The 14,728-nt window shown below is 45.0% G+C and overlaps 1 pseudogene; it reads right to left on the reverse strand.

Annotated features, from left to right (window-relative positions):
* Positions 1-1,552: 1,552 nt before the first annotated feature.
* LOC127316205 (protein FAR1-RELATED SEQUENCE 5-like) lies at positions 1,553-3,546 on the reverse strand (annotated as a pseudogene).
* Positions 3,547-14,728: the final 11,182 nt, after the last annotated feature.

Consider the following 14,728-nt stretch of genomic DNA (forward strand, 5'->3'; position numbering starts at 1 on the left):
AAGTGGAAGGTGTGATGCGTACAGCAGCAAGTTTCCCTCAGTAAGAAACCAAGGTTTATCGAACCAGTAGGAGTCAAGAAGCACGTTGAAGGTTGATGGCGGCGGGATGTAGTGCGGCGCAACACCAGGGATTCCGGCGCCAACGTGGAATCTGCACAACACAACCAAAGTACGTTGCCCCAACGAAACAGTGAGGTTGTCAATCTCACCGGCTTGCTGTAACAAAGGATTAACCGTATTGTGTGGAAGATGATTGTTTGCAGAAAACAGTAGAACAAGTATTGCAGTAGATTGTATTTCAGTAAAGAGAATTGGACCGGGGTCCACAGTTCAATAGAGGTGTCTCTCCCATAAGACAAACAGCATGTTGGGTGAACAAATTACAGTTGGGTAATTGACAAATAAAGAGAGCATGACCATGCACATACATATCATGATGAGTATAGTGAGATTTAATTGGGCATTACGACAAAGTACATAGACCGCCATCCAACTGCATCTATGCCTAAAAGTCCACCTTCGTGTTATCATCCGAACCCCCTCCGGTATTAAGTTGCAAAGCAACATACAATTGCATTTAGTATCGTGATTAATGTAATCTACAACTACATCCTTAGAGATAGCATCAATGTTTTATCCCTAGTGGCAACAAGCACAACACAACCTTAGAACTTTCTCACATCGTCCTGTGTCAATGCGAGCATGAACCCACTATCGAGCATAAATACTCCCTCTTGGAGTTACAAGCATCTACTTGGCCAGAGCATCTACTAGTAACGGAAAGCATGCAAGATCATAAACAACACATAGATATAACTTTGATAATCAACATAACAAGTATTCTCTATTCATCGGATCCCAACAAACGCAACATATAGAATTACAGATAGATGATCTTGATCATGTTAGGCAGCTCACAAGATCCGACAATGATAGCACAATGGGGAGAAGACAACCATCTAGCTACTGCTATGGACCCATAGTCCAGGGGTAGACTACTCACACATCACACCGGAGGCGACCATGGCGGCGTAGAGTCCTCCGGGAGATGATTCCCCTCTCCGGCAGGGTGCCGGAGGCGATCTCCTGGATCCCCCGAGATGGGATCGGCGTTGGCGGCGTCTCTGGAAGGTTTTCCGTATCGTGGCTCTCGGTACTGGGGGTTTCGTCACGGAGGCTTTAAGTAGGCGGAAGGGCAAGTCAGGAGGGGGCACAGGGGCCCCACACCACAGGCCGGCGCGGCCAAGGGGGGGGCCGCGCCGCCCTAGGGTTTGGGCACCCTGTGGCCCCTCTTCGTTTCGTCTTCGGACTTCTGGAAGCTTCGTGGAAAAATAGGCCCCTGGGCTTTGATTTCGTCCAATTCCGAGAATATTTCCTTACTAGGATTTCTGAAACCAAAAACAGCAGAAAACAGCAACTGGCACTTCGGCATCTTGTTAATAGGTTAGTTCCAGAAAATGCACGAATATGACATAAAGTGTGCATAAAACATGTAGATAACATCAATAATGTGGCATGGAACGTAAGAAATTATCGATACGTCGGAGACGTATCAGGGACCAACACAATCAAGTGCATTTTCTAACATCAAACAACACTCCACGGAGTTGGCTACTTTACGTGCCAAACTATGAAATTTGTGAGATATATTCTTGTACTGGAGTTGAGCTTCCAACTTTGGATTTTCTACCACATTTCTTCCATTTCTATCTTGTATGCTTCCATTGCGCGCTTCTCTAGTCCATCTCTTTAAGATATAGTGTGTTGGTAATGTCTTTATATTCATCAAATCAAGAACTTTGATACCATGTCCGCACAATATTCCCGTCCTATTGAACATTGCACAACTACATGAAGCAGTTTTAGTCAAAGGATCACCAATCACTATGCGCTCCTCCTCAAATTTTAAATCACCATGGAAACTTGCAATAGAAACCGCAAACTTGTTATCTTCATCCAAAACTCTAGTACACGCAGCCATGGATCTTTCATACTCACCTTGGAAAGCTTCAAAAATAATTGGAGTGTACTCTTTGCTTGCTTGCTTGCACCAACATAGGTGTGTGCATCTTGATTCTTGGTACATTCTTCCTTGCCTCAAATTCAGATTGCAATTCTTGTGTTCTTTTTACCTCCACTGTCCTCTCAAAATGCATCAAGAACCGAACAATATGAAAATCTGATTTCAAATGATTTTTCAATGAATTGTTGAAGCTCTCACTAAGTTGTGTACTTCGGACTCCCAAACTGAACACTTCTCTCATATAACATTCGGCCCACTTTTCTTTCAACTTGTAGATACTATCTAACCAAGTTTGCTTGTGCACTTTATGTCTCATATTATCAAATGCTTCTTGAAATTCTGCTTTGTCCTCATAGCCATACATGCATTCACTAAAATCTGTGAGAATATGAGACTCTTCCTCCTCTTCTTCCTCTTCCTCTTTCTCTTCATCTTTCTCTTTCCGTGAAGATAAATGTTTGACAACATTTTGCATTATATGGAAGGTGCACAAACCATGATATGATTCCGTGAAGACTTTCCCTATAGCTTTCCCCATTGCGGCATCTTGATCTGTATAAATAGTTCTAGGCTGCCTCCCATTATGTGTAGCTAGAAATGTCTCAAACAGCCATACAAATGAGTCACATGTTTCATCAAATAGAAGTGCAGCACCAAAAATGGTGGTTTCTCTAAACTGATTAAGCCCAAGAAAAACACCAAAGGGCCTATATTCTTTGTTTGTGCCAAAAGTTGTATCAAATGTGACAACATCTTCAAAGTGTGCATAGTCTAGAACCATTTTAGCATCAGCCCAGAATATGTTGGATATATGCTCCTCACAATCATACTGCAAGTCATATTGGAAAGATGGGTTCTCCTGGATCTTGTCATGGAAATACTTCAACATACTACCTGCCTGTCCAAAAGCCAACTCTCGCTGCCGTTTGCCTCGCAAATGATTCTTTTGGTCACGACAAGTGTAGCCGAGGTTAAATGGTCCACCAACTCGACGACAAGCTAACTCATGTGCAGCTTTGGGCATGATTCCAGAATCCTCGGCGGCTTCTATTTCAAAAGCTTGTACTTCAGAAATCTTCCTTTGCGATGCCATCAAGTGGCAGGTTTGTGGCAATTGAAGATAATGATTGTGTTCAAGCACAAAATCTGTGACTTCGTAATTTTTTAGCACTCGATCCAATGATATAGTCATCCGAGCTTTGCAATTTGTTCTTGTTTCAGCTCTGATACGCTTTGGCACATGGTCCATTGTTATCCCTTTTTTCCGTATGCCTTCATTGGCGCAAACAAATGTGCATGAGGTCACTTGACCATCCATCTTGCTTGTATGTTTGTTTCTCTTCCTCACATCAAATCCTGCACGACCCCCATATGCAACCCAAAACGCCCAAGCTTCATCCGGATTTCTAAATTTCATACCAACTTGAGGCATCCCCTTGTCAATTTCTCCCATTGCACAACACTTGCAAATGCAGAACACTCACAACTGCATAACACAACCCTTCAATCAGCAAGATTTCAGTCTTGACAGTAACCATATCAATCAATTACAAATAAGACAATAGGAGCTTAAAGAACAATTCATATGACATAGAAAAAATTCTGTAAAAACTGTATAGTACAGGCTAAACAATACAGTCAGCTGATAAGCTGCAACTAAACAGAAACTAACAAATACTAACAAGGACAATCGTGAAGTATGTATGTAAAAAAATACGAAAATACACCTGCAGTTCAACTACCTGCTGTAATCCGACGATTTTGATGGCGCCCAGCGACGGTCCCCCTGCGACGTGGAGTCTGGGGACGGCGGAGGAGCAAAGCAGGCCGGTGGAGGGGCTCTCGCCGGTGGCCAGCGGCCGGCGGACGGGCAGAGCTAGCCAGATGTGGCGGAGGACCAGCTGATGCGGAGCGAGCAGAGGGAGGTGAGGGCTGGGCGGCGGAGGTGGCGGCGGCGACGGGCGGCGGGCGGCGACGAGCAGCGACGGGCCGCGGCGCTGCTCTGCCCGGGAAGAGCCGCCCGCACTCTTCGTTTTTCCCGCGGAGCTGCTCTGTCTTGCGCGCGCGTGAGGCTCATTCTTTTTCCCGTGAGAGCTGTTGACTTGCTGCTGACCAGATAGTTTAAGCTGCTGTCCGTTGGATGGGGCTTCAGCGGCCGATCTGGTGCCTCAAGGCGCTGCGTGCCTTGCTTAAGGCGAGGCACCAGATCTCAGTCCCCCATCCTCACACTACTCCAACACTAGCACGCTTAACTTCCGAGTTCCTTTCCGTCCCACTTCCAAGTGCTTCGCGCGCATGTTGTTGATAGTACTATCATATCAATCCTATTAACATGTTGGTCGATGTCACACTTCTTTATTATTTGTATTGCAAATAATTATTTTAATAAACAAAATTAATGATGTAATAATAATGTTGAATAAATAAATAAAATTAACTTTTTAAATTTGTATTATTTTTTCATTATTTTTAAAAAATTTAATATTTTTTTGCCAAACCTAAAACCTGAAAATTTAAAAATCTTATGATTTGCTAAAAGTAATAGTAATATTCAGGGATTCAAAAAATCTTATAATTATTAATTTTAATTTTAAAAAAATAAAAATATATAAAATTCTAAATTTTTGGAAAAAACCTAAAATCTTCCTGCTTTCATATTTTCATTTGGAATTTTGAGAATCTAAAAATTGGCTAACCGGGTAAACCCAGGTGAATTCGGATGTAACTTTTTCCCACGATGATTTTGATATATTATACGTTTTTTCTGACATCGTACGCAAAAGTTAATGCGGGTTTACCATTTTTCAAACTTTTTTTACAAAAAAAGTCAAAATTCGAATTTCTTAATTTCACCGAATAGTAGATTGCATAACATACAAGAATCTGAAAACATTTTTTTTTGAATTTTCTATCATTTTCATTTGTATTTTACAAAGCAAAAAAAAGGCGATCCACGGGAGGTGGGGGGTGGAGATGCGTGGGGTACTAAAGATTTTCCGGCTGACGCCAACCCTTTAATACCGGTTCGTGACACGAACCGGTACTAAAGGTACTGCACAAACCGGTACTAAAGGTTGCAGGCGGCCTGGACAGTGCAACCGGTACTAATGCATCCTTTAGTACCGGTTCGTAAGGAAACCCGTACTAAAGGGTTGGACGGAAGCCCCTTTTTCTACTAGTGCATGTGCATCAATTGATGCATGCGCGGGGCTTCTTATTTAAACTTGTTACGTACTTGTCCAAACACTAATGGTCGATAACCTGAATCAGCACTAAAAAAACCAACATCACATGCAAATAATGAGGTAGCTGATACTCAGCATGTGATTCTACTAACATGCGGTCAGCCGAACTGGTTGAATAAATTCCGTGCTACCATTTTCAGTCAGCTGCACCTAAAATTCATGGCTGGGGGCAGCTCCTCCAACTGTAGAAACGACCACTTTCAGATCCAATATCCCGTGAAATAACCTAAAAAATAGAAGGATCTTTTTATTTGTTTTGTTAAAAGATAAAGTCATTGTGTGTGTGTTCCATATTACCGGTAATAAAGCACAAGCTCCCACCTAGATCTGAACTTTACTTTTTTTTACATAAACCATGCAACTAATTGCCGGAAAAATCGTTACATTAATTAGTTGGGGTGAAATAATAAATGGGGTGTGAACAACAAGCCAAATAATCTTCGCTAGTGTACAATCAATAAAAAAATTATGTGTTTATCTTGCGATTACCAAAGCAACACTTCATATTACCTTGCCATTTGTATTGAGCTAGATTATTCCTTGGTTAAGATCACTTTACAATGAAGAAACCACATAAAAATCTTAATGTTAAGTGGTAATTTGATTTTTCAAATTTAATTGCAAAGATAATGGGTACGGCCATTCATGTTATCCAAGTATATAATTTATCTCTAAATCTTCCAGAGGTAGTTAAACTCCAAATTAACGAACACATCTTTATCACTAAATAAATAAACATCCAATAACCGAAGAACTAAATGCAGCCATGTAGCCCATTATTTCTTTAAAAACTGTTGTAAACACTATACTTAGATGGTTCTTTGATAAAGCATGAGCCACCAAAACCTCTTTTCGCTGAGCGATGTTATACAATGACGGATATTGATGTGCTAAAGGCAAATCCTCTTACCACGTATCTTCCCAAAATCGTGTGTTATGTCCATCGCCCACCGAGAAGGACCTTTTGGCAAAAAAAAAACTAATGTTTAACTTTCATGAGACCACGCCAAAAAGGTGAGTCTGAAGTTTTAGAGTATAAATATTTATTTTGGATTAAATCGTGCCATACCCCTTCTTTGGATACATTTTTAAAAAGCAGTTTGCTTCATAGACACATGTTTTTTATATCTAATAATTCTACTCCTAGCCCCTCTTGATCTTTCGACCTAAGAATTATACTCCATTTATAGTCCGTATTTGTGTTTGTGTTCATCACTTTGCCAAAACAAATGGGATCTATGGAAGTCCAATATTTTCCTTACTAGCTTTGAAATCTCAAAGAAGGACAACATAAACATAGAACGCCTAGTGAGTACTAAATTAATTAAGACCAAGGGATCCTAGTAAGAGATTAGCTTCCCTAGCCAACTAGCAAGTTTCTTTGCGAAACGATCCTCAATTACCTCCCACTCACTATATTTTAACTTTCGATAATAAAAAGGAATCCCTAGGTACCTATACTGTAAAGCTCTTGATTCGCAACCAAAAATATAACAATATTGATCCTGAACCTGTTCCACTTTCCAAAAACGAACAATCGCTCTTAACCATGGAAGTTAATCTTTAGACTAGAAAGTTGTTCAAAAATGCTAATGATGACTTTCGTATTTATATCCTTATTATCCAAATCATGCTCTATAGATAAAATAGTGCCATACACATACTGTAATATTGAGACCCCCCATCTACCAAATGAGAAATAAGTCCTTCTACGTGACCATCTTCTTTTTCTTTAGCAATGAGGATTGTGAGTAGGTCGGCAACAACATTGAATAGGATACGAGAAAGAGGATCATCTTGTTTCAACCCTTTTTTAGTTTGAAAGTAATGACCTATGAAATCATTTACCATAACTCCCACACTCCCTTTGTTGACGAAATGATGATTGCGATCACACCATTTTTGATCAAAGCTTTCACTGTTTCACATGAATGACTGTTGCAAAAGAAGGCCATTTAAGAGTACCCCATCTAGTTTCTTTGCAAGCAACTCGTGAATAGTTACATGAAGCACCAAAAATCCTTCTAAGATATGAAGCCCCGGCATAAAATCCGCCTGAGTTGATCTAAACTTAAATTAACCCTAATAACAACTATCTAATTAAGGACTTGTGTAGTGGTTATGGTCCTACACCCCAAGGAAGGCAAATTGATCCATTTCGGAATGTTGCTGCTCTAGCCTTCCATATACGTCGTGTCTCTAGAAAGTTCAGGCATTCCCACGCCGATCTGCCACTATGTGTGTGTAATTAGGATTAAACTAATGAGCTACTCGACTCGTTATGGCTCGACTCATTAAGATTCGTGATTGTTGAGGCTTAGATCATCAAGCTCGTTGTCTTTACCGAACTAAAATTAAAGTTTGGCTCGACTCATTATGCGCTAACGAGCGCTCTTAGAGCGCTCGCTAAGAATCGTTAAAGATCACACATGCTCAACAAGCAAGAAAAATGCTAAGCTAGTATGTTACCAACTCTTGGTTGCTGACATCTTAACGAGTAGCTCGTTTCTCATTAGCCGAGCAAAAAGATAGGGCGCCTTTGATTGCCTGGGCTTAATTCATGCACCACTGCGTCAGTGAGATGGGCTAACCCGCGCGAACAGGACATGGGACATAAAACGTGTGTCGTTTAGTAGCCTTGGCGGCCTTTTCTGCACTGGAGAGGGAAGCCAACCCCTATTGTTTGGGTGCCTGTACAGACTACTTTCTGCCCTGCTCGTGCAACCCACACCTTGTTTGGTTGCTTGCAGAAATGAGCGTGTTGTGATAACCCCTTCTCTTAGAGTGGTGAGGTTACCCAATACTGATAACTGAATAACAACACATTTAACTAGATTCAGTTCATCAAAAGGTGTTGGTAATACACAACAAGTACTTACCCTACTGGGCGATGCATCACGAGCGAAGCAACTATTCGTTCCAGTTGAGAGTGCGATCGGATTTCGTCCTGAGTATGACGCTCCACTTGGTCCTCCAGTTTCTGATGTGGTTGTAGATCCGAAGAGTGGTCACATGTATGCCAGCGAATGCAAGAACATCAACAACTACCTTCTTCATCTGCTCCTCTTTGAATCCCAGGTTAAAAAGACACCGCTATGGACGAGCTGAGCCAACCAATTCAACACAAACTCTTAAAGCTCAGATTTCCAAACCATGTCAGTTTGCTTCCAATCAAACAATGATGAGCATTGACAGTAGGAGCAGAAATATCAAGGGAGCTCAATGGTATGATCGCCTACATGAAAAATACTAGAACATCAATGAACTACCACTTCCACATCGACATCCTTAATCACTAGTACATCAATGAACTACCACTACCACATCGACATAATTAAGCACTAGCACATCAATGAACTACCACTACCACATCCACATCCTTAAGCAGTACCACATCAATGAACAACGAGAAAAGAAAGAGCGGCATTACAGTCAGAGCAGCCACACGCAACACCGAGGCCGGGGAAGCAGGGGACCCTGGCGAAGATGCAGGCAACACCACCGTCCCAGTGGAAGAGTCAGATGCAACGGCAACAACCGTCCCCGTGGTAGAGTCAGATGCAACTTGAACAACCACGACAACCTCCACCGACGACGAAGGAATGACCTACAATGGATTCGTTCAGACCCCCTTGTGTACCCAAAAGATCTAGATCTAAGCCTAGGGTTTGCAGAAGCTTACCACAACCGAAGTCATCGACGTAGAGGAAGAAGGCGACCATCCGCGGCCAGTAGCCGCCGCCACAACCACCGTCGCCACCGCAAGCCTCGCCGACCGTGCGAGTGAGGAAGAGCCAACCATGTCGCTAGATCGGGAAGGGTGGATGAGCTCGAAGGATTTGGATTTGGCGGTGAGAGAGCCGTCCTTATATACGGTGGCAAAATTTAGAGCGTGGTGATCGAATTCATCCCACCGAGAATTCAACGTCCCACACCGGCTCACGCCATCTCCCTCGGTGGCTCTGTGGGAACGCGGCGTTGCCGAGTTTTGCAGAGACGAGTGTAGCTCGGTAGAAACAGCCAATCCAGACGTTTCTCCAAGACCTGGCCCGAGGGTGTTTTGAGAATCAGTTCCTGCAAAAACGCGGACGATACCAAACAACTAAACGGGTCAAAAATTGTTGACATGATGCGAGTCAAGACGAGACAAGACTACCAAACGCGTCCATAATGTTTGGCTCTATGTACAATGCACCCTTTAGAGCATCTCCAGCCGCGTCCCCCAAACCGTCCCCCAAAGCGCACCGGATTGAGCGTTTGGGGGACATGTTTTGTTCGTGCCGCCTTTGGGGGACGTCGCTCCCCAGCCGCGTCCCCCAAACGCCGCCCCCAAACATTTAAAATACTTTTTTTTTGGCATTTTTATTTCAATTTCCACAAACTAATACATAATTGGGAACGTGGTTTTCCACAAACTAATACATAGTTTGAACCGTCGTGGACACAAATATAAAATTTTGCAAAGAAACTAAACCTAACTAGGCCGTGCATCGAAGGTTTCCTGTGTTCGCTGCTAAGAAAGAACACTCGAGGGCACACCCAGTCACCTAAACTGGAAAATCCAGCGGGAGGATGGTGCCCTTGTTGGTTCTACCGATGAGGCGAACAGGCAGAAACCTCCGTGCACGTGTTCGCTGCGAAGAAAGAACACTCAGTCGTCCTCCTCGTCGGTGCTGTCGCCGTGGTAGTCCCGGCGGCACCGCGTCTCGTCGAAGACCTTGACGCTCATGTCCCTGTCGCCGAAGTAGGAGAACAGGAGGATGAAGCCGTCTTGGAGGCTGTGGTGCCGCGCGAACTTCTCCCAGCCGATGTTGAGGTACATCTTGCCACGCGCGTCGTAGATCACGTCGACGATCCACCGGTAGTAGCCGCACGCAGCCTCCCGCAGATGCATCGTGCGCGGGCGATCGTCGCCGGCGACGTAGTCGGCGAAGGAGTCCGGCAGCCTTTGGATGCCGCGCGGGTCGCCCTTGAGGACGAGGACGAACTCGTACCGCACGTCCGGCTCCACGTCCATCTCCGACGATGATGAAGCCGGCGGCGTGGAAGGAGACGGCGAGCGTTCAGCTCTGCCGCGGCCACGACCACGACCACGACCACGGCCGCGAGGTCGGCCTCCGCCTCTACCGGACATAGCGTCGAGTCTTGTTGAGATGGTGGCGGCTAGGGTTTGGGAGAGAGGCGTTAGGGTTTGTGTGTGAGAGGGACGATGAGAGGCGGCCCTTTTATAGACCGGAGGGAGGCGGGGGAGCGGTGGCGCGCATTAACGCCGGCACGCAAAGCTAGGTGCGACGGGACGCGTCGCTGCGTCGCTGCGGGAACTGCACCGTCGCTGCGTCGCTGCGGGAACTGCACCGCCAATAACTTCCGTCGCGAGGTAGGCGACGGTTAGGTTAGAAATTTATTGTGCCGCTGACGAGTCGGCCCCGCCACTCCCCGCCTCGCTTTTCGTTGTGTCCGGCGTCCCCGGTAGGACGGGGACGGGCTCAGGACGCCGGACACCGTATGGGAGCGCGCCGGACAAAAATGGGCTTCTGGGAACGCTGAACGGTTTTTTTATCCGGCGGGTCCCAGATCGTTTTGGGGACGCTTTGGGGATGCCGCTGGAGATGCTCTTAGCTGGCTACAATACTGGCTAGTCGGCCCGCGAATCAGCCAGCGGAACCGCGGCGACGAGAATCTTCGTGCACGGCGGTGCGTCGCATCCGGCCGACACTGCAACCCGAGTTTGCACTACCTGACAATCGTGCATGACAAGGGCGTGCGGCATGCCATGCCCCACGGTGAGGCTGGTTCAATTCCTTCCGTGAGGCTGCGATTGGTGGCCTGCTCTGCTCTGCTCGCCGTGGTTGAGCGGCTTGGCCGGATCCGGGAGGTCGGGCGCGGGCGTTCACAACGGCAGCGGATGGGCACGCGCCGCCGCCGCCAAACGGAAAGTATCAGGAGACAGCTCGTGCATTTGTCTTTCGCACGGTGCACGAGGCGAGCAGAAGGAGAGAAGACATGATCTAATTCGCGGATCACTGTTAACCTTGATCCTGCCTAGCCCAGCCCAGCTCAGATTTCACTGATCTGCTCCACTTGTTAGGCCTAACAGATGGGACTGATTTCTTGCAGCAACGGGCTGGAAACGGGGTGCCGCACACCCCCTCCGACCCGGCGGCTATTAATTAGGCCGCAGCCCATCAGGTAACGTTTTTCTGTTTTCTGTTTTTTTTTCTTTTTTCTGTTTACAATTCTATTTTAAAAAACCTAAGTTTTTCTGTTTCTTTTTACGTTTCCAAAATTTGTTCAATTTTTTTTGTATATAGATCTTATAAATGAACGATTTTACTTTTTTTAAAAAATTTAAAATACTTCAAAATTTATTTTTTTAAAATTCAAGAATCATTAAAAAATAAAAATCTGTTCAAAATTCGGAAATTGTTCAAAATTCGAAAATAATTCAAATTTCGAAAATTCGTTTAAAACTCAAAATTTCTTCAAATTTCAAAATTCGTTCAAAACTCAAAATTAGTTCAAATTCAGAAATTCATTCAAAAATCAAAATTTGTTCAAATTTTGAAATTCGTTTAAATTTTAAATTGTTCAAATTTCAAAATTCGTTCAACTTTCGAATATGAAAATTTTGAAAATTTTCGAAATTATTTTTGAACAGAAAAATATAACGATAAAAAAGAAATAAAAAAGTAGAAAACCGAAAAAGAAAAAATCGCAAAAAACCAGCAGAAACTTGATAAAACGAAAAAAAAAACCGCAGCAAAAGGGAAAAACCAAAATAATATATGGGCCTAGCCCATGCTCAGGGAGGGTGTCGTTGCCTATTCGAAGGTACCTCGGAGGAGGGATCATCACGAGGGGAAGAAGAAGTAGGGGCCATCGAGCGAAAAGTCCTCGGGACGGTGGTACGTGAGTTACCGAGCTTCGGAACACCTGCACGATGACATGGCCTACTGCTGCTTATCTAGAATTATTTAGGCGCTTTTGCGTTGTTACAATGAGTTGTGGTCATCCCTCTAGGGCTCCCAGGATACGTCTTATAAAGATGTTCGGATCTAGGGTTACACGGAGAGTCCTAGCCGGAATACAAAATGCCTAACTAAGGAATATTACATTGCCGTGTTCGTCAAGGATCCAACCTTCCTTATGCGCTGACATAGGCATCCCCAATGGGCCTGCCGAAGATGGTACCCGGGGTTTATTGAAGGCCCACGACCCGAAGGATAAGAAGAATCGGAGGCCCAAGTTGATAGTTAAGGAAAGATAGAGTTGTATTAGGAGAGAACACTTGTAATATTGCGGGATGAGTTAGAAACCTTCCCGGACTATGTAACTTGTGTATCACGAATCTCTCGGCTCCACCTCCTATATAAGGGGGAGCCGAGGGACAAAGAAAGGATCGATTCATTGTCTCACAAACCCTAGTTTTCATATCGTCGAGTACTTTTCGGCTGAAACCTTCGAGATCTACTTGCCCTCTACTTCTAGCTAAAACCCTAGTCTACAACCCGTAGGCATTGACAAGTTAATCCCTTGTCAATTGGCACCATCTGTGGGAATTAGAGGCGTCAAGGATCTGATCTCGATGGCACGTTCAAGATCGTCGACTTCGTCAACAGCAAGCAACGCGATGGATCGAGGTAAACAGATCGAAACTGATCTTGTCGATTTTGTTCCTCACCCGCCCTCCCGTTTGGATGCATATGCGTATCTGGAGGAGCCAATGGAGATGACGTTCGGAAGGTTCCACTTTCGCGTCGGAAAAGAGGGAGCGTATCGTCTCGAAATTCCGATCTCATCGGGATTATCGGTGGTCGATTCCGATTTTTCGAATTCAACATCGTCAATCGAGTCAGGCGACGAGGAGATTTCATCGCCACGCTTCGTCAGCACCAGGGCAAGCAAAAAGTTCACCAAGATATTCAGCGACATGTCCTTCGAGTCATCTGCGGACTCCTATATAAGCGATGACTCGAGCAGCGTCGACAGCTTCAGCTTCATCGACAAATCCACTACTGTGGGCAAGGTCTTCACCAATCTCTATGATGGTGTCAACAAACCCAGCAAAAATCTGAATTCAAAATATCATCAGATTTATGCCATCGGAGAAACAAGCCGCGATCAAGAGGAGACGTCAGAGGCTTTCGACGATTTGGGAAATCCGTACGTCGATCCCTCCGACCTAAGGCGAGGTTTAGGCAATAAATATGTCGGGCCTACAACACATGTTAGGGTTCAACTTCCACAAGCAGCATGGGATAGAGCCGCAAGAGCTATGGATGGTTCAGAACCAATGTCCACAACCGCTACGCCAGAAGAGTTGCAAGCATATCAATATAGGCTCGCTCGAGCTGCAAGGGAATTGGAAAAACAGACAGCTGCTCTGAACAGGAGAAGGGAGGCAGCTTCTGCATCAAGCAGGCGAAGGGCAGAATTAAGTCGACATTCAGGAACTTCGGGAGATAGCCACAGAGAAGCTCGGAACAGAGCAAGATCTAGGCTGCAAAACATACCTGAGGCTGATAGGGAGAACTTGGTTCAAAATCTCGACATGTCCTTTATGTCGATAGACACAAGAGGGAACATTATCCCTAAGACACCGGAAGCTGGGTATATGGCGACACAAGCCTTTATCCTCGCATCCAAACCACCTCCCGGAGATCCAAGAGAAGCATTGTACAATATGGCTATGGAAGGAGTTGGGGCCATGGGAACCGTGTTTGTAACAACGCCTCCCGAAGGATCAGTAAGGCAAAATAGTCCGCGACCTGCGGCAGCAGCACCAGTTCCCGAGAGAACAGGTGGAGCAAGAGACACAGCAGCACAAGCAAGAGTGGACAGAGCTCGACAACATAGAAGGGAACATCGGCACTCCCCAGAGATAGATGACGAGGATATGTGCGGGCTGCCGTGCTTTACAAGGAGGGTCCGGAAAACTCGAGTTCCCTCGGGGTTCAAATTACCCGATAACTTCAAAAAATTCGACGGCTTGCAAGATCCAGAGGATTGGTTAGTCGATTATCTCAAGACGATAAAGCTGATAGGAGGAACCAGAGCAACAGCCATGCAGAGCATCCAAGTGCATTTGAGTGGAGCTGCGCGATCTTGGATAAAGAAGCTTCCTCCAGGTTCTATCGACAGCTGGGATAGTTTCGAGGATGTGTTCGTCAAGAATTTCCGGTCCACTTGCAAAAAGCCCGCATCGCTTGAGGAGCTAAGAGCATGCCGACAGAAGCCGGATGAATCAATGAGGAAGTACATTCAAAGGTGGAACATCATTAAAAACTTGGCAGAGAATATATCTGACGAGAAAGCGATAGATGCGTTTGTCGCAGGAATCCGACGAGGAGATTTTGTCGAAGACTTGGGGAGAACCAACCCAAAGACAGTGTCAGCGTTGATGGAGATAGCAAACAGATGGGCAGATGGAGAAGACGCTGTCCACAATAAACGGCACAGG

This window comes from Lolium perenne, chromosome 7 (assembly GCF_019359855.2).
Source record: "Lolium perenne isolate Kyuss_39 chromosome 7, Kyuss_2.0, whole genome shotgun sequence".
NCBI classification, from domain to species: Eukaryota; Viridiplantae; Streptophyta; class Magnoliopsida; order Poales; family Poaceae; genus Lolium; species Lolium perenne.